The 22,935-nt window shown below is 47.1% G+C and overlaps 22 non-coding genes across 22 annotated transcripts; all 22 read left to right on the top strand.

Moving 5' to 3' along the window:
• The first annotated feature begins 1,628 nt into the window (after positions 1-1,628).
• On the top strand, positions 1,629-1,700 carry TRNAP-AGG (transfer RNA proline (anticodon AGG)). The gene has a single exon. It is a non-coding gene; the product is annotated as a tRNA-Pro (tRNA).
• Positions 1,701-2,086: 386 nt separating this feature from the next.
• TRNAV-AAC (transfer RNA valine (anticodon AAC)) lies at positions 2,087-2,159 on the top strand. The gene has a single exon. It is a non-coding gene; the product is annotated as a tRNA-Val (tRNA).
• A 288-nt stretch (positions 2,160-2,447) lies between these two features.
• On the top strand, positions 2,448-2,559 carry TRNAL-CAA (transfer RNA leucine (anticodon CAA)). The gene is made up of 2 exons: positions 2,448-2,485; positions 2,514-2,559. It is a non-coding gene; the product is annotated as a tRNA-Leu (tRNA).
• A 1,908-nt stretch (positions 2,560-4,467) lies between these two features.
• On the top strand, positions 4,468-4,539 carry TRNAP-AGG (transfer RNA proline (anticodon AGG)). The gene has a single exon. It is a non-coding gene; the product is annotated as a tRNA-Pro (tRNA).
• Positions 4,540-5,286: 747 nt separating this feature from the next.
• Positions 5,287-5,398, top strand: TRNAL-CAA (transfer RNA leucine (anticodon CAA)). Its single transcript has 2 exons — positions 5,287-5,324; positions 5,353-5,398. It is a non-coding gene; the product is annotated as a tRNA-Leu (tRNA).
• A 1,908-nt stretch (positions 5,399-7,306) lies between these two features.
• TRNAP-AGG (transfer RNA proline (anticodon AGG)) lies at positions 7,307-7,378 on the top strand. The gene has a single exon. It is a non-coding gene; the product is annotated as a tRNA-Pro (tRNA).
• Positions 7,379-7,763: 385 nt separating this feature from the next.
• TRNAV-AAC (transfer RNA valine (anticodon AAC)) lies at positions 7,764-7,836 on the top strand. Its single transcript has one exon. It is a non-coding gene; the product is annotated as a tRNA-Val (tRNA).
• A 288-nt stretch (positions 7,837-8,124) lies between these two features.
• On the top strand, positions 8,125-8,236 carry TRNAL-CAA (transfer RNA leucine (anticodon CAA)). Its single transcript has 2 exons — positions 8,125-8,162; positions 8,191-8,236. It is a non-coding gene; the product is annotated as a tRNA-Leu (tRNA).
• A 1,394-nt stretch (positions 8,237-9,630) lies between these two features.
• Positions 9,631-9,703, top strand: TRNAV-UAC (transfer RNA valine (anticodon UAC)). The gene has a single exon. It is a non-coding gene; the product is annotated as a tRNA-Val (tRNA).
• Positions 9,704-10,963: 1,260 nt separating this feature from the next.
• Positions 10,964-11,075, top strand: TRNAL-CAA (transfer RNA leucine (anticodon CAA)). The gene is made up of 2 exons: positions 10,964-11,001; positions 11,030-11,075. It is a non-coding gene; the product is annotated as a tRNA-Leu (tRNA).
• A 1,908-nt stretch (positions 11,076-12,983) lies between these two features.
• TRNAP-AGG (transfer RNA proline (anticodon AGG)) lies at positions 12,984-13,055 on the top strand. Its single transcript has one exon. It is a non-coding gene; the product is annotated as a tRNA-Pro (tRNA).
• Positions 13,056-13,440: 385 nt separating this feature from the next.
• On the top strand, positions 13,441-13,513 carry TRNAV-AAC (transfer RNA valine (anticodon AAC)). Its single transcript has one exon. It is a non-coding gene; the product is annotated as a tRNA-Val (tRNA).
• Positions 13,514-13,801: 288 nt separating this feature from the next.
• On the top strand, positions 13,802-13,913 carry TRNAL-CAA (transfer RNA leucine (anticodon CAA)). Its single transcript has 2 exons — positions 13,802-13,839; positions 13,868-13,913. It is a non-coding gene; the product is annotated as a tRNA-Leu (tRNA).
• A 1,394-nt stretch (positions 13,914-15,307) lies between these two features.
• TRNAV-UAC (transfer RNA valine (anticodon UAC)) lies at positions 15,308-15,380 on the top strand. Its single transcript has one exon. It is a non-coding gene; the product is annotated as a tRNA-Val (tRNA).
• Positions 15,381-15,821: 441 nt separating this feature from the next.
• On the top strand, positions 15,822-15,893 carry TRNAP-AGG (transfer RNA proline (anticodon AGG)). Its single transcript has one exon. It is a non-coding gene; the product is annotated as a tRNA-Pro (tRNA).
• Positions 15,894-16,640: 747 nt separating this feature from the next.
• TRNAL-CAA (transfer RNA leucine (anticodon CAA)) lies at positions 16,641-16,752 on the top strand. Its single transcript has 2 exons — positions 16,641-16,678; positions 16,707-16,752. It is a non-coding gene; the product is annotated as a tRNA-Leu (tRNA).
• Positions 16,753-18,146: 1,394 nt separating this feature from the next.
• On the top strand, positions 18,147-18,219 carry TRNAV-UAC (transfer RNA valine (anticodon UAC)). Its single transcript has one exon. It is a non-coding gene; the product is annotated as a tRNA-Val (tRNA).
• Positions 18,220-18,660: 441 nt separating this feature from the next.
• On the top strand, positions 18,661-18,732 carry TRNAP-AGG (transfer RNA proline (anticodon AGG)). Its single transcript has one exon. It is a non-coding gene; the product is annotated as a tRNA-Pro (tRNA).
• Positions 18,733-19,479: 747 nt separating this feature from the next.
• TRNAL-CAA (transfer RNA leucine (anticodon CAA)) lies at positions 19,480-19,591 on the top strand. Its single transcript has 2 exons — positions 19,480-19,517; positions 19,546-19,591. It is a non-coding gene; the product is annotated as a tRNA-Leu (tRNA).
• A 1,908-nt stretch (positions 19,592-21,499) lies between these two features.
• Positions 21,500-21,571, top strand: TRNAP-AGG (transfer RNA proline (anticodon AGG)). The gene has a single exon. It is a non-coding gene; the product is annotated as a tRNA-Pro (tRNA).
• Positions 21,572-21,957: 386 nt separating this feature from the next.
• TRNAV-AAC (transfer RNA valine (anticodon AAC)) lies at positions 21,958-22,030 on the top strand. The gene has a single exon. It is a non-coding gene; the product is annotated as a tRNA-Val (tRNA).
• A 288-nt stretch (positions 22,031-22,318) lies between these two features.
• Positions 22,319-22,430, top strand: TRNAL-CAA (transfer RNA leucine (anticodon CAA)). Its single transcript has 2 exons — positions 22,319-22,356; positions 22,385-22,430. It is a non-coding gene; the product is annotated as a tRNA-Leu (tRNA).
• The last annotated feature ends 505 nt before the right edge of the window (positions 22,431-22,935 follow it).

Raw genomic sequence — 22,935 nt, 5'->3', positions numbered from 1 at the left:
CCTGCAACAACACAGGCAGACATGTTCAACAGGGCTTCCTGGTTATGTGGGAGGAGCAGATTGTCATTGGTCCCCACTTGCGAATTTTAATTTACATAAGGAAGACAGAGAGGTAGCTGGGAGTAGGCAGTACACACGGACATTGAACTCTATCTTGTGATTTGCAGCCAATTCTAGATTGAGGCAGGAGGAAAGGAGGTGACTTGCCCAAAAATGGCCATCCTGGGAATTCAGCCACCCTGGGGCTCCCAGGTTAGTGTTTCAGTCCTGCGAGCCACTCATATAAATCTCGCCTGATCGAGCCTGATCGAGCGCTGAGTGAGCGTGTTTGAATCCAAGAATCAAATGCCTCTGTCTTAGGAGCAAGAATTGGCAGGCCCTCCCTTGCATCTGGGGTGGAAGTCTATGGGGCAAGTGTCCAGGACTTGCAGAGGAGTACAAGTGCCAGAAAGTGCCTGCAGTTCTCATCAGCGCCTTTTTTCTGCTCTCTGGCAGCTAGGATATCGACTGATCCCTTCCTTGCAAGAGTGAAAAAAACAACACCTTGAGAGAAAACATGACTTTGTGTGGTTCACATAGAGAGAGAGCAGCCAAATAGCCCTGCTTTGTTTCTGAAAGACGCATCAGAAATTGCTTAAAATGCTGACTGGGCAATCAGGCTCGTTGGTCTAGGGGTATGATTCGCGCTTCGGGTGCGAGAGGTCCCGGGTTCAAATCCCGGACGAGCCCATGCTGTGGAATTATTTTTAGGCTGCTTATTATATAGGGCCATTTCTTCTTTTCAATGCTATAAGACGCCGTGTATGGTGATAAAGTTCCTTTCCCTCTACGCTATTTCCCACTTTTGGCGTATAGAATTTCAGTGCCGGACTTCTTTGCAACTGCTTTTCTGGGGTGGACCATCAGTGTAGGAAAATTAAATGCAAAGTGTTTTTCTAGTGTGGTTTCAGGTATGGTTTTAAAATCGCCTTTTGGAATAAAAGTGGTCCTCGTTCCTTTCTTCCAAAGAAAGAGATCGGGTAAGGAGGGTCCAACTTTGAGCTTCATTGACTTTGACCCTTGGTCTGTGCATTCCAGCCCACTACATGCCAAGAAGATTGCTGCAAGCGTGTCTGTTTCTGTAGTGTAGTGGTTATCACATTCGCTTTACTCGCGAAAGGTCCCTGGTTCGAGACCGGGCAGAAACAGCAGCTTTCTGTTTTTCACACAGTTTGCATTTACTCTCTCAACTTATAGGAAAGCTGAGATAATGGAAGCTGTCTATCCCTCACCAGCGTGACGTACTGTGCTCCAGGGGCATCAGTGACAGCTCAAAAAGAGAAGTGACGATAGATTGCGCTATTCGTTTGCACGTCCTTGTGTACTGAAGGTTGGGCCTACTTCATGAAAGCAAGGCATGAGAGCAGAAATGGTTTTATTGACCTCACCGAGAGCATACACCTAGAACAAACAAAATGTCTGAAGGATAGAGGCATTTTCATTTCTTGTTCGATGACGGCCATGGAAAAGACAGCAACCATATTGCAGAAGAGAGCAACATGTGCAGTTGCTTGCTTTGGGTGAAGCATTCACTAACTCGCTGCCAATAACCCCCGGAGCCGGTGCGAAAGGCGACTCTTGTGTGCCTCGGCTCGTTGGTCTAGGGGTATGATTCTCGCTTAGGGTGCGAGAGGTCCCGGGTTCAAATCCCGGACGAGCCCTTTTTCAGAGGTAAACATACGAATCCTACTCAAAACTCACAATGCCTGACTATTTCTCATTACACTCGCCGCATTGTTGCACAAAATATTTTGAACCTCATAAGAAACATGGATCACCATGCTTTTTCTGCCTTCATGCTTAGTCTGTGTGTGTCCCAGGTGATGCTTTCCCAAGCTGTACTTGCTGGCATTTAGGCATCAGATATTTGTCTGTCGATGCCTGCATAAGTCAATTTTTAATACGTCTAATTGCAAGCATGTTGGCTGATATCTCTGCAGTTTTCACACTTGCTCCTCGCTTTCTGAGTGGCTGCTGATACAGCAGAATAGAAGTAGAGAGAATCCTTGAGAGGAACCTTGCTCTAACAGTAAAACACAACAAGTGAGTTTCTGTAGTGTAGTGGTCATCACGTTCGCCTAACACGCGAAAGGTCCCCGGTTCGAGACCGGGCAGAAACACTGTGCATGAGCTGCTTTTATGTGCACCCTCTAAAACCTTATTATCTCAATGCAAGCTTAAGAAGAGGCGGTCCTTGAACCCAGCGAGCCGTGGGAAACTTCCTTTACTTTTGCAAGACGAAACAAAGTAATCCGCATCCATCAGTGGTCGCTCTTGTGCCTAGCTTTTTTTTTGTCATGCCATGTTGAATTGTGGGGTCTTTACACTTGTGACATTGCTGTGAACGTTGTAAGTGCAAACATTGGCAGGTGCAGTCAGAAGAGTCAGATCTGTGCACACCCAGGGCTGTCAGGATGGCCGAGTGGTCTAAGGCGCCAGACTCAAGAGAACTTGATCTTCAGTGCAACTGAGACTTCTGGTCTCCTCATGGAGGCGTGGGTTCAAATCCCACTTCTGACAGGTTTCTTTTACACCCTTAAATCGTCCTGTTTTTTGCAGTGCATTCCCCACACACCACAATCTTTGCACGGACCTGTAACATATGACGAGAAATCCACCAACGATCAGGCTGGGCCCTCAATCACAATTCCATGTATTTCTGGAAGGGATACCTCAGGCACACCTTCCGTTAAATTTGCACTCCATCACACAAACTGCCGTGCTGGTTTCTCATTAAGCAGTTGATCCCATCTTTTTTGTGAGGCTCTCCTGCCACCTTTTGGGCAGAGAAGGCACTGTCCCTGCAACAACACAGGCAGACATGTTCAACAGGGCTTCCTGGTTATGTGGGAGGAGCAGATTGTCATTGGTCCCCCCTTGCGAATTTTAATTTACATAAGGAAGACAGAGAGGTAGCTGGGAGTAGGCAGTACACACAGACATTGAACTCTATCTTGTGATTTGCAGCCAATTCTAGATTGAGGCAGGAGGAAAGGAGGTGACTTGCCCAAAAATGGCCATCCTGGGAATTCAGCCACCCTGGGGCTCCCAGGTTAGTGTTTCAGTCCTGCGAGCCACTCATATAAATCTCGCCTGATCGAGCCTGATCGAGCGCTGAGTGAGCGTGTTTGAATACAAGAATCAAATGCCTCTGTCTTAGGAGCAAGAATTGGCAGGCCCTCCCTTGCATCTGGGGTGGAAGTCTATGGGGCAAGTGTCCACGACTTGCAGAGGAGTACAAGTGCCAGAAAGTGCCTGCAGTTCTCATCAGCGCCTTTTTTCTGCTCTCTGGCAGCTAGGATATCGACTGATCCCTTCCTTGCAAGAGTGAAAAAAACAACACCTTGAGAGAAAACATGACTTTGTGTGGTTCACATAGAGAGAGAGCAGCCAAATAGCCCTGCTTTGTTTCTGAAAGACGCATCAGAAATTGCTTAAAATGCTGACTGGGGAATCAGGCTCGTTGGTCTAGGGGTATGATTCGCGCTTCGGGTGCGAGAGGTCCCGGGTTCAAATCCCGGACGAGCCCATGCTGTGGAATTATTTTTAGGCTGCTTATTATATAGGGCCATTTCTTCTTTTCAATGCTATAAGACGCCGTGTATGGTGATAAAGTTCCTTTCCCTCTACGCTATTTCCCACTTTTGGCGTATAGAATTTCAGTGCCGGACTTCTTTGCAACTGCTTTTCTGGGGTGGACCATCAGTGTAGGAAAATTAAATGCAAAGTGTTTTTCTAGTGTGGTTTCAGGTATGGTTTTAAAATCGCCTTTTGGAATAAAAGTGGTCCTCGTTCCTTTCTTCCAAAGAAAGAGATCGGGTAAGGAGGGTCCAACTTTGAGCTTCATTGACATTGACCCTTGGTCTGTGCATTCCAGCCCACTACATGCCAAGAAGATTGCTGCAAGCGTGTCTGTTTCTGTAGTGTAGTGGTTATCACGTTCGCTTTACTTGCGAAAGGTCCCTGGTTCGAGACCGGGCAGAAACAGCAGCTTTCTGTTTTTCACACAGTTTGCATTTACTCTCTCAACTTATAGGAAAGCTGAGATAATGGAAGCTGTCTATCCCTCACCAGCGTGACGTACTGTGCTCCAGGGGCATCAGTGACAGCTCAAAAAGAGAAGTGACGATAGATTGCGCTATTCGTTTGCACGTCCTTGTGTACTGAAGGTTGGGCCTACTTCATGAAAGCAAGGCATGAGAGCAGAAATGGTTTTATTGACCTCACCGAGAGCATACACCTAGAACAAACAAAATGTCTGAAGGATAGAGGCATTTTCATTTCTTGTTCGATGACGGCCATGGAAAAGACAGCAACCATATTGCAGAAGAGAGCAACATGTGCAGTTGCTTGCTTTGGGTGAAGCATTCACTAACTCGCTGCCAATAACCCCCGGAGCCGGTGCGAAAGGCGACTCTTGTGTGCCTCGGCTCGTTGGTCTAGGGGTATGATTCTCGCTTAGGGTGCGAGAGGTCCCGGGTTCAAATCCCGGACGAGCCCTTTTTCAGAGGTAAACATACGAATCCTACTCAAAACTCACAATGCCTGACTATTTCTCATTACACTCGCCGCATTGTTGCACAAAATATTTTGAACCTCATAAGAAACATGGATCACCATGCTTTTTCTGCCTTCATGCTTAGTCTGTGTGTGTCCCAGGTGATGCTTTCCCAAGCTGTACTTGCTGGCATTTAGGCATCAGATATTTGTCTGTCGATGCCTGCATAAGTCAATTTTTAATACGTCTAATTGCAAGCATGTTGGCTGATATCTCTGCAGTTTTCACACTTGCTCCTCGCTTTCTGAGTGGCTGCTGATACAGCAGAATAGAAGTAGAGAGAATCCTTGAGAGGAACCTTGCTCTAACAGTAAAACACAACAAGTGAGTTTCTGTAGTGTAGTGGTCATCACGTTCGCCTAACACGCGAAAGGTCCCCAGTTCGAGACCGGGCAGAAACACTGTGCATGAGCTGCTTTTATGTGCACCCTCTAAAACCTTATTATCTCAATGCAAGCTTAAGAAGAGGCGGTCCTTGAACCCAGCGAGCCGTGGGAAACTTCCTTTACTTTTGCAAGACGAAACAAAGTAATCCGCATCCATCAGTGGTCGCTCTTGTGCCTAGCTTTTTTTTTGTCATGCCATGTTGAATTGTGGGGTCTTTACACTTGTGACATTGCTGTGAACGTTGTAAGTGCAAACATTGGCAGGTGCAGTCAGAAGAGTCAGATCTGTGCACACCCAGGGCTGTCAGGATGGCCGAGTGGTCTAAGGCGCCAGACTCAAGAGAGCTTGATCTTCAGTGCAACTGAGACTTCTGGTCTCCTCATGGAGGCGTGGGTTCAAATCCCACTTCTGACAGGTTTCTTTTACACCCTTAAATCGTCCTGTTTTTTGCAGTGCATTCCCCACACACCACAATCTTTGCACGGACCTGTAACATATGACGAGAAATCCACCAACGATCAGGCTGGGCCCTCAATCACAATTCCATGTATTTCTGGAAGGGATACCTCAGGCACACCTTCCGTTAAATTTGCACTCCATCACACAAACTGCCGTGCTGGTTTCTCATTAAGCAGTTGATCCCATCTTTTTTGTGAGGCTCTCCTGCCACCTTTTGGGCAGAGAAGGCACTGTCCCTGCAACAACACAGGCAGACATGTTCAACAGGGCTTCCTGGTTATGTGGGAGGAGCAGATTGTCATTGGTCCCCCCTTGCGAATTTTAATTTACATAAGGAAGACAGAGAGGTAGCTGGGAGTAGGCAGTACACACAGACATTGAACTCTATCTTGTGATTTGCAGCCAATTCTAGATTGAGGCAGGAGGAAAGGAGGTGACTTGCCCAAAAATGGCCATCCTGGGAATTCAGCCACCCTGGGGCTCCCAGGTTAGTGTTTCAGTCCTGCGAGCCACTCATATAAATCTCGCCTGATCGAGCCTGATCGAGCGCTGAGTGAGCGTGTTTGAATACAAGAATCAAATGCCTCTGTCTTAGGAGCAAGAATTGGCAGGCCCTCCCTTGCATCTGGGGTGGAAGTCTATGGGGCAAGTGTCCACGACTTGCAGAGGAGTACAAGTGCCAGAAAGTGCCTGCAGTTCTCATCAGCGCCTTTTTTCTGCTCTCTGGCAGCTAGGATATCGACTGATCCCTTCCTTGCAAGAGTGAAAAAAACAACACCTTGAGAGAAAACATGACTTTGTGTGGTTCACATAGAGAGAGAGCAGCCAAATAGCCCTGCTTTGTTTCTGAAAGACGCATCAGAAATTGCTTAAAATGCTGACTGGGGAATCAGGCTCGTTGGTCTAGGGGTATGATTCGCGCTTCGGGTGCGAGAGGTCCCGGGTTCAAATCCCGGACGAGCCCATGCTGTGGAATTATTTTTAGGCTGCTTATTATATAGGGCCATTTCTTCTTTTCAATGCTATAAGACGCCGTGTATGGTGATAAAGTTCCTTTCCCTCTACGCTATTTCCCACTTTTGGCGTATAGAATTTCAGTGCCGGACTTCTTTGCAACTGCTTTTCTGGGGTGGACCATCAGTGTAGGAAAATTAAATGCAAAGTGTTTTTCTAGTGTGGTTTCAGGTATGGTTTTAAAATCGCCTTTTGGAATAAAAGTGGTCCTCGTTCCTTTCTTCCAAAGAAAGAGATCGGGTAAGGAGGGTCCAACTTTGAGCTTCATTGACATTGACCCTTGGTCTGTGCATTCCAGCCCACTACATGCCAAGAAGATTGCTGCAAGCGTGTCTGTTTCTGTAGTGTAGTGGTTATCACGTTCGCTTTACTTGCGAAAGGTCCCTGGTTCGAGACCGGGCAGAAACAGCAGCTTTCTGTTTTTCACACAGTTTGCATTTACTCTCTCAACTTATAGGAAAGCTGAGATAATGGAAGCTGTCTATCCCTCACCAGCGTGACGTACTGTGCTCCAGGGGCATCAGTGACAGCTCAAAAAGAGAAGTGACGATAGATTGCGCTATTCGTTTGCACGTCCTTGTGTACTGAAGGTTGGGCCTACTTCATGAAAGCAAGGCATGAGAGCAGAAATGGTTTTATTGACCTCACCGAGAGCATACACCTAGAACAAACAAAATGTCTGAAGGATAGAGGCATTTTCATTTCTTGTTCGATGACGGCCATGGAAAAGACAGCAACCATATTGCAGAAGAGAGCAACATGTGCAGTTGCTTGCTTTGGGTGAAGCATTCACTAACTCGCTGCCAATAACCCCCGGAGCCGGTGCGAAAGGCGACTCTTGTGTGCCTCGGCTCGTTGGTCTAGGGGTATGATTCTCGCTTAGGGTGCGAGAGGTCCCGGGTTCAAATCCCGGACGAGCCCTTTTTCAGAGGTAAACATACGAATCCTACTCAAAACTCACAATGCCTGACTATTTCTCATTACACTCGCCGCATTGTTGCACAAAATATTTTGAACCTCATAAGAAACATGGATCACCATGCTTTTCTGCCTTCATGCTTAGTCTGTGTGTGTCCCAGGTGATGCTTTCCCAAGCTGTACTTGCTGGCATTTAGGCATCAGATATTTGTCTGTCGATGCCTGCATAAGTCAATTTTTAATACGTCTAATTGCAAGCATGTTGGCTGATATCTCTGCAGTTTTCACACTTGCTCCTCGCTTTCTGAGTGGCTGCTAATACAGCAGAATAGAAGTAGAGAGAATCCTTGAGAGGAACCTTGCTCTAACAGTAAAACACAACAAGTGAGTTTCTGTAGTGTAGTGGTCATCACGTTCGCCTAACACGCGAAAGGTCCCCGGTTCGAGACCGGGCAGAAACACTGTGCATGAGCTGCTTTTATGTGCACCCTCTAAAACCTTATTATCTCAATGCAAGCTTAAGAAGAGGCGGTCCTTGAACCCAGCGAGCCGTGGGAAACTTCCTTTACTTTTGCAAGACGAAACAAAGTAATCCGCATCCATCAGTGGTCGCTCTTGTGCCTAGCTTTTTTTTTGTCATGCCATGTTGAATTGTGGGGTCTTTACACTTGTGACATTGCTGTGAACGTTGTAAGTGCAAACATTGGCAGGTGCAGTCAGAAGAGTCAGATCTGTGCACACCCAGGGCTGTCAGGATGGCCGAGTGGTCTAAGGCGCCAGACTCAAGAGAGCTTGATCTTCAGTGCAACTGAGACTTCTGGTCTCCTCATGGAGGCGTGGGTTCAAATCCCACTTCTGACAGGTTTCTTTTACACCCTTAAATCGTCCTGTTTTTTGCAGTGCATTCCCCACACACCACAATCTTTGCACGGACCTGTAACATATGACGAGAAATCCACCAACGATCAGGCTGGGCCCTCAATCACAATTCCATGTATTTCTGGAAGGGATACCTCAGGCACACCTTCCGTTAAATTTGCACTCCATCACACAAACTGCCGTGCTGGTTTCTCATTAAGCAGTTGATCCCATCTTTGTTGTGAGGCTCTCCTGCCACCTTTTGGGCGGAGAAGGCACTGTCCCTGCAACAACACAGGCAGACATGTTCAACAGGGCTTCCTGGTTATGTGGGAGGAGCAGATTGTCATTGGTCCCCCCTTGCGAATTTTAATTTACATAAGGAAGACAGAGAGGTAGCTGGGAGTAGGCAGTACACACAGACATTGAACTCTATCTTGTGATTTGCAGCCAATTCTAGATTGAGGCAGGAGGAAAGGAGGTGACTTGCCCAAAAATGGCCATCCTGGGAATTCAGCCACCCTGGGGCTCCCAGGTTAGTGTTTCAGTCCTGCGAGCCACTCATATAAATCTCGCCTGATCGAGCCTGATCGAGCGCTGAGTGAGCGTGTTTGAATCCAAGAATCAAATGCCTCTGTCTTAGGAGCAAGAATTGGCAGGCCCTCCCTTGCATCTGTGGTGGAAGTCTATGGGGCAAGTGTCCACGACTTGCAGAGGAGTACAAGTGCCAGAAAGTGCCTGCAGTTCTCATCAGCGCCTTTTTTCTGCTCTCTGGCAGCTAGGATATCGACTGATCCCTTCCTTGCAAGAGTGAAAAAAACAACACCTTGAGAGAAAACATGACTTTGTGTGGTTCACATAGAGAGAGAGCAGCCAAATAGCCCTGCTTTGTTTCTGAAAGACGCATCAGAAATTGCTTAAAATGCTGACTGGGGAATCAGGCTCGTTGGTCTAGGGGTATGATTCGCGCTTCGGGTGCGAGAGGTCCCGGGTTCAAATCCCGGACGAGCCCATGCTGTGGAATTATTTTTAGGCTGCTTATTATATAGGGCCATTTCTTCTTTTCAATGCTATAAGACGCCGTGTATGGTGATAAAGTTCCTTTCCCTCTACGCTATTTCCCACTTTTGGCGTATAGAATTTCAGTGCCGGACTTCTTTGCAACTGCTTTTCTGGGGTGGACCATCAGTGTAGGAAAATTAAATGCAAAGTGTTTTTCTAGTGTGGTTTCAGGTATGGTTTTAAAATCGCCTTTTGGAATAAAAGTGGTCCTCGTTCCTTTCTTCCAAAGAAAGAGATCGGGTAAGGAGGGTCCAACTTTGAGCTTCATTGACATTGACCCTTGGTCTGTGCATTCCAGCCCACTACATGCCAAGAAGATTGCTGCAAGCGTGTCTGTTTCTGTAGTGTAGTGGTTATCACGTTCGCTTTACTCGCGAAAGGTCCCTGGTTCGAGACCGGGCAGAAACAGCAGCTTTCTGTTTTTCACACAGTTTGCATTTACTCTCTCAACTTATAGGAAAGCTGAGATAATGGAAGCTGTCTATCCCTCACCAGCGTGACGTACTGTGCTCCAGGGTCATCAGTGACAGCTCAAAAAGAGAAGTGACGATAGATTGCGCTATTCGTTTGCACGTCCTTGTGTACTGAAGGTTGGGCCTACTTCATGAAAGCAAGGCATGAGAGCAGAAATGGTTTTATTGACCTCACCGAGAGCATACACCTAGAACAAACAAAATGTCTGAAGGATAGAGGCATTTTCATTTCTTGTTCGATGACGGCCATGGAAAAGACAGCAACCATATTGCAGAAGAGAGCAGCATGTGCAGTTGCTTGCTTTGGGTGAAGCATTCACTAACTCGCTGCCAATAACCCCCGGAGCCGGTGCGAAAAGCGACTCTTGTGTGCCTCGGCTCGTTGGTCTAGGGGTATGATTCTCGCTTAGGGTGCGAGAGGTCCCGGGTTCAAATCCCGGACAAGCCCTTTTTCAGAGGTAAACATACGAATCCTACTCAAAACTCACAATGCCTGACTATTTCTCATTACACTCGCCGCATTGTTGCACAAAATATTTTGAACCTCATAAGAAACATGGATCACCATGCTTTTTCTGCCTTCATGCTTAGTCTGTGTGTGTCCCAGGTGATGCTTTCCCAAGCTGTACTTGCTGGCATTTAGGCATCAGATATTTGTCTGTCGATGCCTGCATAAGTCAATTTTTAATACGTCTAATTGCAAGCATGTTGGCTGATATCTCTGCAGTTTTCACACTTGCTCCTCGCTTTCTGAGTTGCTGCTGATACAGCAGAATAGAAGTAGAGAGAATCCTTGAGAGGAACCTTGCTCTAACAGTAAAACACAACAAGTGAGTTTCTGTAGTGTAGTGGTCATCACGTTCGCCTAACACGCGAAAGGTCCCCGGTTCGAGACCGAGCAGAAACACTGTGCATGAGCTGCTTTTATGTGCACCCTCTAAAACCTTATTATCTCAATGCAAGCTTAAGAAGAGGCGGTCCTTGAACCCAGCGACCCGTGGGAAACTTCCTTTACTTTTGCAAGACGAAACAAAGTAATCCGCATCCATCAGTGGTCGCTCTTGTGCCTAGCTTTTTTTTTGTCATGCCATGTTGTATTGTGGGGTCTTTACACTTGTGACATTGCTGTGAACGTTGTAAGTGCAAACATTGGCAGGTGCAGTCAGAAGAGTCAGATCTGTGCACACCCAGGGCTGTCAGGATGGCCGAGTGGTCTAAGGCGCCAGACTCAAGAGAGCTTGATCTTCAGTGCAACTGAGACTTCTGGTCTCCTCATGGAGGCGTGGGTTCAAATCCCACTTCTGACAGGTTTCTTTTACACCCTTAAATCGTCCTGTTTTTTGCAGTGCATTCCCCACACACCACAATCTTTGCACGGACCTGTAACATATGACGAGAAATCCACCAACGATCAGGCTGGGCCCTCAATCACAATTCCATGTATTTCTGGAAGGGATACCTCAGGCACACCTTCCGTTAAATTTGCACTCCATCACACAAACTGCCGTGCTGGTTTCTCATTAAGCAGTTGATCCCATCTTTTTTGTGAGGCTCTCCTGCCACCTTTTGGGCAGAGAAGGCACTGTCCCTGCAACAACACAGGCAGACATGTTCAACAGGGCTTCCTGGTTATGTGGGAGGAGCAGATTGTCATTGGTCCCCCCTTGCGAATTTTAATTTACATAAGGAAGACAGAGAGGTAGCTGGGAGTAGGCAGTACACACAGACATTGAACTCTATCTTGTGATTTGCAGCCAATTCTAGATTGAGGCAGGAGGAAAGGAGGTGACTTGCCCAAAAATGGCCATCCTGGGAATTCAGCCACCCTGGGGCTCCCAGGTTAGTGTTTCAGTCCTGCGAGCCACTCATATAAATCTCGCCTGATCGAGCCTGATCGAGCGCTGAGTGAGCGTGTTTGAATACAAGAATCAAATGCCTCTGTCTTAGGAGCAAGAATTGGCAGGCCCTCCCTTGCATCTGGGGTGGAAGTCTATGGGGCAAGTGTCCACGACTTGCAGAGGAGTACAAGTGCCAGAAAGTGCCTGCAGTTCTCATCAGCGCCTTTTTTCTGCTCTCTGGCAGCTAGGATATCGACTGATCCCTTCCTTGCAAGAGTGAAAAAAACAACACCTTGAGAGAAAACATGACTTTGTGTGGTTCACATAGAGAGAGAGCAGCCAAATAGCCCTGCTTTGTTTCTGAAAGACGCATCAGAAATTGCTTAAAATGCTGACTGGGGAATCAGGCTCGTTGGTCTAGGGGTATGATTCGCGCTTCGGGTGCGAGAGGTCCCGGGTTCAAATCCCGGACGAGCCCATGCTGTGGAATTATTTTTAGGCTGCTTATTATATAGGGCCATTTCTTCTTTTCAATGCTATAAGACGCCGTGTATGGTGATAAAGTTCCTTTCCCTCTACGCTATTTCCCACTTTTGGCGTATAGAATTTCAGTGCCGGACTTCTTTGCAACTGCTTTTCTGGGGTGGACCATCAGTGTAGGAAAATTAAATGCAAAGTGTTTTTCTAGTGTGGTTTCAGGTATGGTTTTAAAATCGCCTTTTGGAATAAAAGTGGTCCTCGTTCCTTTCTTCCAAAGAAAGAGATCGGGTAAGGAGGGTCCAACTTTGAGCTTCATTGACATTGACCCTTGGTCTGTGCATTCCAGCCCACTACATGCCAAGAAGATTGCTGCAAGCGTGTCTGTTTCTGTAGTGTAGTGGTTATCACGTTCGCTTTACTTGCGAAAGGTCCCTGGTTCGAGACCGGGCAGAAACAGCAGCTTTCTGTTTTTCACACAGTTTGCATTTACTCTCTCAACTTATAGGAAAGCTGAGATAATGGAAGCTGTCTATCCCTCACCAGCGTGACGTACTGTGCTCCAGGGGCATCAGTGACAGCTCAAAAAGAGAAGTGACGATAGATTGCGCTATTCGTTTGCACGTCCTTGTGTACTGAAGGTTGGGCCTACTTCATGAAAGCAAGGCATGAGAGCAGAAATGGTTTTATTGACCTCACCGAGAGCATACACCTAGAACAAACAAAATGTCTGAAGGATAGAGGCATTTTCATTTCTTGTTCGATGACGGCCATGGAAAAGACAGCAACCATATTGCAGAAGAGAGCAACATGTGCAGTTGCTTGCTTTGGGTGAAGCATTCACTAACTCGCTGCCAATAACCCCCGGAGCCGGTGCGAAAGGCGACTCTTGTGTGCCTCGGCTCGTTGGTCTAGGGGTATGATTCTCGCTTAGGGTGCGAGAGGTCCCGGGTTCAAATCCCGGACGAGCCCTTTTTCAGAGGTAAACATACGAATCCTACTCAAAACTCACAATGCCTGACTATTTCTCATTACACTCGCCGCATTGTTGCACAAAATATTTTGAACCTCATAAGAAACATGGATCACCATGCTTTTCTGCCTTCATGCTTAGTCTGTGTGTGTCCCAGGTGATGCTTTCCCAAGCTGTACTTGCTGGCATTTAGGCATCAGATATTTGTCTGTCGATGCCTGCATAAGTCAATTTTTAATACGTCTAATTGCAAGCATGTTGGCTGATATCTCTGCAGTTTTCACACTTGCTCCTCGCTTTCTGAGTGGCTGCTAATACAGCAGAATAGAAGTAGAGAGAATCCTTGAGAGGAACCTTGCTCTAACAGTAAAACACAACAAGTGAGTTTCTGTAGTGTAGTGGTCATCACGTTCGCCTAACACGCGAAAGGTCCCCGGTTCGAGACCGGGCAGAAACACTGTGCATGAGCTGCTTTTATGTGCACCCTCTAAAACCTTATTATCTCAATGCAAGCTTAAGAAGAGGCGGTCCTTGAACCCAGCGAGCCGTGGGAAACTTCCTTTACTTTTGCAAGACGAAACAAAGTAATCCGCATCCATCAGTGGTCGCTCTTGTGCCTAGCTTTTTTTTTGTCATGCCATGTTGAATTGTGGGGTCTTTACACTTGTGACATTGCTGTGAACGTTGTAAGTGCAAACATTGGCAGGTGCAGTCAGAAGAGTCAGATCTGTGCACACCCAGGGCTGTCAGGATGGCCGAGTGGTCTAAGGCGCCAGACTCAAGAGAGCTTGATCTTCAGTGCAACTGAGACTTCTGGTCTCCTCATGGAGGCGTGGGTTCAAATCCCACTTCTGACAGGTTTCTTTTACACCCTTAAATCGTCCTGTTTTTTGCAGTGCATTCCCCACACACCACAATCTTTGCACGGACCTGTAACATATGACGAGAAATCCACCAACGATCAGGCTGGGCCCTCAATCACAATTCCATGTATTTCTGGAAGGGATACCTCAGGCACACCTTCCGTTAAATTTGCACTCCATCACACAAACTGCCGTGCTGGTTTCTCATTAAGCAGTTGATCCCATCTTTGTTGTGAGGCTCTCCTGCCACCTTTTGGGCGGAGAAGGCACTGTCCCTGCAACAACACAGGCAGACATGTTCAACAGGGCTTCCTGGTTATGTGGGAGGAGCAGATTGTCATTGGTCCCCCCTTGCGAATTTTAATTTACATAAGGAAGACAGAGAGGTAGCTGGGAGTAGGCAGTACACACAGACATTGAACTCTATCTTGTGATTTGCAGCCAATTCTAGATTGAGGCAGGAGGAAAGGAGGTGACTTGCCCAAAAATGGCCATCCTGGGAATTCAGCCACCCTGGGGCTCCCAGGTTAGTGTTTCAGTCCTGCGAGCCACTCATATAAATCTCGCCTGATCGAGCCTGATCGAGCGCTGAGTGAGCGTGTTTGAATCCAAGAATCAAATGCCTCTGTCTTAGGAGCAAGAATTGGCAGGCCCTCCCTTGCATCTGTGGTGGAAGTCTATGGGGCAAGTGTCCACGACTTGCAGAGGAGTACAAGTGCCAGAAAGTGCCTGCAGTTCTCATCAGCGCCTTTTTTCTGCTCTCTGGCAGCTAGGATATCGACTGATCCCTTCCTTGCAAGAGTGAAAAAAACAACACCTTGAGAGAAAACATGACTTTGTGTGGTTCACATAGAGAGAGAGCAGCCAAATAGCCCTGCTTTGTTTCTGAAAGACGCATCAGAAATTGCTTAAAATGCTGACTGGGGAATCAGGCTCGTTGGTCTAGGGGTATGATTCGCGCTTCGGGTGCGAGAGGTCCCGGGTTCAAATCCCGGACGAGCCCATGCTGTGGAATTATTTTTAGGCTGCTTATTATATAGGGCCATTTCTTCTTTTCAATGCTATAAGACGCCGTGTATGGTGATAAAGTTCCTTTCCCTCTACGCTATTTCCCACTTTTGGCGTATAGAATTTCAGTGCCGGACTTCTTTGCAACTGCTTTTCTGGGGTGGACCATCAGTGTAGGAAAATTAAATGCAAAGTGTTTTTCTAGTGTGGTTTCAGGTATGGTTTTAAAATCGCCTTTTGGAATAAAAGTGGTCCTCGTTCCTTTCTTCCAAAGAAAGAGATCGGGTAAGGAGGGTCCAACTTTGAGCTTCATTGACATTGACCCTTGGTCTGTGCATTCCAGCCCACTACATGCCAAGAAGATTGCTGCAAGCGTGTCTGTTTCTGTAGTGTAGTGGTTATCACGTTCGCTTTACTCGCGAAAGGTCCCTGGTTCGAGACCGGGCAGAAACAGCAGCTTTCTGTTTTTCACACAGTTTGCATTTACTCTCTCAACTTATAGGAAAGCTGAGATAATGGAAGCTGTCTATCCCTCACCAGCGTGACGTACTGTGCTCCAGGGTCATCAGTGACAGCTCAAAAAGAGAAGTGACGATAGATTGCGCTATTCGTTTGCACGTCCTTGTGTACTGAAGGTTGGGCCTACTTCATGAAAGCAAGGCATGAGAGCAGAAATGGTTTTATTGACCTCACCGAGAGCATACACCTAGAACAAACAAAATGTCTGAAGGATAGAGGCATTTTCATTTCTTGTTCGATGACGGCCATGGAAAAGACAGCAACCATATTGCAGAAGAGAGCAGCATGTGCAGTTGCTTGCTTTGGGTGAAGCATTCACTAACTCGCTGCCAATAACCCCCGGAGCCGGTGCGAAAAGCGACTCTTGTGTGCCTCGGCTCGTTGGTCTAGGGGTATGATTCTCGCTTAGGGTGCGAGAGGTCCCGGGTTCAAATCCCGGACGAGCCCTTTTTCAGAGGTAAACATACGAATCCTACTCAAAACTCACAATGCCTGACTATTTCTCATTACACTCGCCGCATTGTTGCACAAAATATTTTGAACCTCATAAGAAACATGGATCACCATGCTTTTTCTGCCTTCATGCTTAGTCTGTGTGTGTCCCAGGTGATGCTTTCCCAAGCTGTACTTGCTGGCATTTAGGCATCAGATATTTGTCTGTCGATGCCTGCATAAGTCAATTTTTAATACGTCTAATTGCAAGCATGTTGGCTGATATCTCTGCAGTTTTCACACTTGCTCCTCGCTTTCTGAGTTGCTGCTGATACAGCAGAATAGAAGTAGAGAGAATCCTTGAGAGGAACCTTGCTCTAACAGTAAAACACAACAAGTGAGTTTCTGTAGTGTAGTGGTCATCACGTTCGCCTAACACGCGAAAGGTCCCCGGTTCGAGACCGAGCAGAAACACTGTGCATGAGCTGCTTTTATGTGCACCCTCTAAAACCTTATTATCTCAATGCAAGCTTAAGAAGAGGCGGTCCTTGAACCCAGCGACCCGTGGGAAACTTCCTTTACTTTTGCAAGACGAAACAAAGTAATCCGCATCCATCAGTGGTCGCTCTTGTGCCTAGCTTTTTTTTTGTCATGCCATGTTGTATTGTGGGGTCTTTACACTTGTGACATTGCTGTGAACGTTGTAAGTGCAAACATTGGCAGGTGCAGTCAGAAGAGTCAGATCTGTGCACACCCAGGGCTGTCAGGATGGCCGAGTGGTCTAAGGCGCCAGACTCAAGAGAGCTTGATCTTCAGTGCAACTGAGACTTCTGGTCTCCTCATGGAGGCGTGGGTTCAAATCCCACTTCTGACAGGTTTCTTTTACACCCTTAAATCGTCCTGTTTTTTGCAGTGCATTCCCCACACACCACAATCTTTGCACGGACCTGTAACATATGACGAGAAATCCACCAACGATCAGGCTGGGCCCTCAATCACAATTCCATGTATTCCTGGAAGGGACACCTCAGGCACACCTTCTGTTAAATTTGCACTCCATCACACAAACTGCCGTGCTGTTTTCTCATTAAGCAGTTGATCCCATCTTTGTTGTGAGGCTCTCCTGCCACCTTTTGGGCGGAGAAGGCACTGTCCCTGCAACAACACAGGCAGACATGTTCAACAGGGCTTCCTGGTTATGTGGGAGGAGCAGATTGTCATTGGTCCCCCCTTGCGAATTTTAATTTACATAAGGAAGACAGAGAGGTAGCTGGGAGTAGGCAGTACACACGGACATTGAACTCTATCTTGTGATTTGCAGCCAATTCTAGATTGAGGCAGGAGGAAAGGAGGTGACTTGCCCAAAAATGGCCATCCTGGGAATTCAGCCACCCTGGGGCTCCCAGGTTAGTGTTTCAGTCCTGCGAGCCACTCATATAAATCTCGCCTGATCGAGCCTGATCGAGCGCTGAGTGAGCGTGTTTGAATCCAAGAATCAAATGCCTCTGTCTTAGGAGCAAGAATTGGCAGGCCCTCCCTTGCATCTGGGGTGGAAGTCTATGGGGCAAGTGTCCAGGACTTGCAGAGGAGTACAAGTGCCAGAAAGTGCCTGCAGTTCTCATCAGCGCCTTTTTTCTGCTCTCTGGCAGCTAGGATATCGACTGATCCCTTCCTTGCAAGAGTGAAAAAAACAACACCTTGAGAGAAAACATGACTTTGTGTGGTTCACGTAGAGAGAGAGCAGCCAAATAGCCCTGCTTTGTTTCTGAAAGACGCATCAGAAATTGCTTAAAATGCTGACTGGGCAATCAGGCTCGTTGGTCTAGGGGTATGATTCGCGCTTCGGGTGCGAGAGGTCCCGGGTTCAAATCCCGGACGAGCCCATGCTGTGGAATTATTTTTAGGCTGCTTATTATATAGGGCCATTTCTTCTTTTCAATGCTATAAGACGCCGTGTATGGTGATAAAGTTCCTTTCCCTCTACGCTATTTCCCACTTTTGGCGTATAGAATTTCAGTGCCGGACTTCTTTGCAACTGCTTTTCTGGGGTGGACCATCAGTGTAGGAAAATTAAATGCAAAGTGTTTTTCTAGTGTGGTTTCAGGTATGGTTTTAAAATCGCCTTTTGGAATAAAAGTGGTCCTCGTTCCTTTCTTCCAAAGAAAGAGATCGGGTAAGGAGGGTCCAACTTTGAGCTTCATTGACTTTGACCCTTGGTCTGTGCATTCCAGCCCACTACATGCCAAGAAGATTGCTGCAAGCGTGTCTGTTTCTGTAGTGTAGTGGTTATCACGTTCGCTTTACTCGCGAAAGGTCCCTGGTTCGAGACCGGGCAGAAACAGCAGCTTTCTGTTTTTCGCACAGTTTGCATTTACTCTCTCAACTTATAGGAAAGCTGAGATAATGGAAGCTGTCTATCCCTCACCAGCGTGACGTACTGTGCTCCAGGGGCATCAGTGACAGCTCAAAAAGAGAAGTGACGATAGATTGCGCTATTCGTTTGCACGTCCTTGTGTACTGAAGGTTGGGCCTACTTCATGAAAGCAAGGCATGAGAGCAGAAATGGTTTTATTGACCTCACCGAGAGCATACACCTAGAACAAACAAAATGTCTGAAGGATAGAGGCATTTTCATTTCTTGTTCGATGACGGCCATGGAAAAGACAGCAACCATATTGCAGAAGAGAGCAACATGTGCAGTTGCTTGCTTTGGGTGAAGCATTCACTAACTCGCTGCCAATAACCCCCGGAGCCGGTGCGAAAGGCAACTCTTGTGTGCCTCGGCTCGTTGGTCTAGGGGTATGATTCTCGCTTAGGGTGCGAGAGGTCCCGGGTTCAAATCCCGGACGAGCCCTTTTTCAGAGGTAAACATACGAATCCTACTCAAAACTCACAATGCCTGACTATTTCTCATTACACTCGCCGCATTGTTGCACAAAATATTTTGAACCTCATAAGAAACATGGATCACCATGCTTTTTCTGCCTTCATGCTTAGTCTGTGTGTGTCCCAGGTGATGCTTTCCCAAGCTGTACTTGCTGGCATTTAGGCATCAGATATTTGTCTGTCGATGCCTGCATAAGTCAATTTTTAATACGTCTAATTGCAAGCATGTTGGCTGATATCTCTGCAGTTTTCACACTTGCTCCTCGCTTTCTGAGTGGCTGCTGATACAGCAGAATAGAAGTAGAGAGAATCCTTGAGAGGAACCTTGCTCTAACAGTAAAACACAACAAGTGAGTTTCTGTAGTGTAGTGGTCATCACGTTCGCCTAACACGCGAAAGGTCCCCGGTTCGAGACCGAGCAGAAACACTGTGCATGAGCTGCTTTTATGTGCACCCTCTAAAACCTTATTATCTCAATGCAAGCTTAAGAAGAGGCGGTCCTTGAACCCAGCGAGCCGTGGGAAACTTCCTTTACTTTTGCAAGACGAAACAAAGTAATCCGCATCCATCAGTGGTCGCTCTTGTGCCTAGCTTTTTTTTTGTCATGCCATGTTGAATTGTGGGGTCTTTACACTTGTGACATTGCTGTGAACGTTGTAAGTGCAAACATTGGCAGGTGCAGTCAGAAGAGTCAGATCTGTGCACACCCAGGGCTGTCAGGATGGCCGAGTGGTCTAAGGCGCCAGACTCAAGAGAGCTTGATCTTCAGTGCAACTGAGACTTCTGGTCTCCTCAAGGAGGCGTGGGTTCAAATCCCACTTCTGACAGGTTTCTTTTACACCCTTAAATCGTCCTGTTTTTTGCAGTGCATTCCCCACACACCACAATCTTTGCACGGACCTGTAACATATGACGAGAAATCCACCAACGATCAGGCTGGGCCCTCAATCACAATTCCATGTATTTCTGGAAGGGATACCTCAGGCACACCTTCCGTTAAATTTGCACTCCATCACACAAACTGCCGTGCTGGTTTCTCATTAAGCAGTTGATCCCATTTTTGTTGTGAGGCTCTCCTGCCACCTTTTGGGCGGAGAAGGCACTGTCCCTGCAACAACACAGGCAGACATGTTCAACAGGGCTTCCTGGTTATGTGGGAGGAGCAGATTGTCATTGGTCCCCCCTTGCGAATTTTAATTTACATAAGGAAGACAGAGAGGTAGCTGGGAGTAGGCAGTACACACAGACATTGAACTCTATCTTGTGATTTGCAGCCAATTCTAGATTGAGGCAGGAGGAAAGGAGGTGACTTGCCCAAAAATGGCCATCCTGGGAATTCAGCCACCCTGGGGCTCCCAGGTTAGTGTTTCAGTCCTGCGAGCCACTCATATAAATCTCGCCTGATCGAGCCTGATCGAGCGCTGAGTGAGCGTGTTTGAATCCAAGAATCAAATGCCTCTGTCTTAGGAGCAAGAATTGGCAGGCCCTCCCTTGCATCTGTGGTGGAAGTCTATGGGGCAAGTGTCCACGACTTGCAGAGGAGTACAAGTGCCAGAAAGTGCCTGCAGTTCTCATCAGCGCCTTTTTTCTGCTCTCTGGCAGCTAGGATATCGACTGATCCCTTCCTTGCAAGAGTGAAAAAAACAACACCTTGAGAGAAAACATGACTTTGTGTGGTTCACATAGAGAGAGAGCAGCCAAATAGCCCTGCTTTGTTTCTGAAAGACGCATCAGAAATTGCTTAAAATGCTGACTGGGGAATCAGGCTCGTTGGTCTAGGGGTATGATTCGCGCTTCGGGTGCGAGAGGTCCCGGGTTCAAATACCGGACGAGCCCATGCTGTGGAATTATTTTTAGGCTGCTTATTATATAGGGCCATTTCTTCTTTTCAATGCTATAAGACGCCGTGTATGGTGATAAAGTTCCTTTCCCTCTACGCTATTTCCCACTTTTGGCGTATAGAATTTCAGTGCCGGACTTCTTTGCAACTGCTTTTCTGGGGTGGACCATCAGTGTAGGAAAATTAAATGCAAAGTGTTTTTCTAGTGTGGTTTCAGGTATGGTTTTAAAATCGCCTTTTGGAATAAAAGTGGTCCTCGTTCCTTTCTTCCAAAGAAAGAGATCGGGTAAGGAGGGTCCAACTTTGAGCTTCATTGACATTGACCCTTGGTCTGTGCATTCCAGCCCACTACATGCCAAGAAGATTGCTGCAAGCGTGTCTGTTTCTGTAGTGTAGTGGTTATCACGTTCGCTTTACTTGCGAAAGGTCCCTGGTTCGAGACCGGGCAGAAACAGCAGCTTTCTGTTTTTCACACAGTTTGCATTTACTCTCTCAACTTATAGGAAAGCTGAGATAATGGAAGCTGTCTATCCCTCACCAGCGTGACGTACTGTGCTCCAGGGGCATCAGTGACAGCTCAAAAAGAGAAGTGACGATAGATTGCGCTATTCGTTTGCACGTCCTTGTGTACTGAAGGTTGGGCCTACTTCATGAAAGCAAGGCATGAGAGCAGAAATGGTTTTATTGACCTCACCGAGAGCATACACCTAGAACAAACAAAATGTCTGAAGGATAGAGGCATTTTCATTTCTTGTTCGATGACGGCCATGGAAAAGACAGCAACCATATTGCAGAAGAGAGCAACATGTGCAGTTGCTTGCTTTGGGTGAAGCATTCACTAACTCGCTGCCAATAACCCCCGGAGCCGGTGCGAAAGGCGACTCTTGTGTGCCTCGGCTCGTTGGTCTAGGGGTATGATTCTCGCTTAGGGTGCGAGAGGTCCCGGGTTCAAATCCCGGACGAGCCCTTTTTCAGAGGTAAACATACGAATCCTACTCAAAACTCACAATGCCTGACTATTTCTCATTACACTCGCCGCATTGTTGCACAAAATATTTTGAACCTCATAAGAAACATGGATCACCATGCTTTTTCTGCCTTCATGCTTAGTCTGTGTGTGTCCCAGGTGATGCTTTCCCAAGCTGTACTTGCTGGCATTTAGGCATCAGATATTTGTCTGTCGATGCCTGCATAAGTCAATTTTTAATACGTCTAATTGCAAGCATGTTGGCTGATATCTCTGCAGTTTTCACACTTGCTCCTCCCTTTCTGAGTGGCTGCTGATACAGCAGAATAGAAGTAGAGAGAATCCTTGAGAGGAACCTTGCTCTAACAGTAAAACACAACAAGTGAGTTTCTGTAGTGTAGTGGTCATCACGTTCGCCTAACACGCGAAAGGTCCCCGGTTCGAGACCGGGCAGAAACACTGTGCATGAGCTGCTTTTATGTGCACCCTCTAAAACCTTATTATCTCAATGCAAGCTTAAGAAGAGGCGGTCCTTGAACCCAGCGAGCCGTGGGAAACTTCCTTTACTTTTGCAAGACGAAACAAAGTAATCCGCATCCATCAGTGGTCGCTCTTGTGCCTAGCTTTTTTTTTGTCATGCCATGTTGAATTGTGGGGTCTTTACACTTGTGACATTGCTGTGAACGTTGTAAGTGCAAACATTGGCAGGTGCAGTCAGAAGAGTCAGATCTGTGCACACCCAGGGCTGTCAGGATGGCCGAGTGGTCTAAGGCGCCAGACTCAAGAGAGCTTGATCTTCAGTGCAACTGAGACTTCTGGTCTCCTCATGGAGGCGTGGGTTCAAATCCCACTTCTGACAGGTTTCTTTTACACCCTTAAATCGTCCTGTTTTTTGCAGTGCATTCCCCACACACCACAATCTTTGCACGGACCTGTAACATATGACGAGAAATCCACCAACGATCAGGCTGGGCCCTCAATCACAATTCCATGTATTTCTGGAAGGGATACCTCAGGCACACCTTCCGTTAAATTTGCACTCCATCACACAAACTGCCGTGCTGGTTTCTCATTAAGCAGTTGATCCCATCTTTGTTGTGAGGCTCTCCTGCCACCTTTTGGGCGGAGAAGGCACTGTCCCTGCAACAACACAGGCAGACATGTTCAACAGGGCTTCCTGGTTATGTGGGAGGAGCAGATTGTCATTGGTCCCCCCTTGCGAATTTTAATTTACATAAGGAAGACAGAGAGGTAGCTGGGAGTAGGCAGTACACACAGACATTGAACTCTATCTTGTGATTTGCAGCCAATTCTAGATTGAGGCAGGAGGAAAGGAGGTGACTTGCCCAAAAATGGCCATCCTG

This window comes from Triturus cristatus, chromosome 10, assembly GCF_964204655.1.
Source record: "Triturus cristatus chromosome 10, aTriCri1.1, whole genome shotgun sequence".
NCBI classification, from domain to species: domain Eukaryota; kingdom Metazoa; phylum Chordata; class Amphibia; order Caudata; family Salamandridae; genus Triturus; species Triturus cristatus.
The sequence above is the reverse complement of the archived record's forward strand: the minus strand, read 5'-3'. Positions and strand labels throughout refer to the sequence as shown.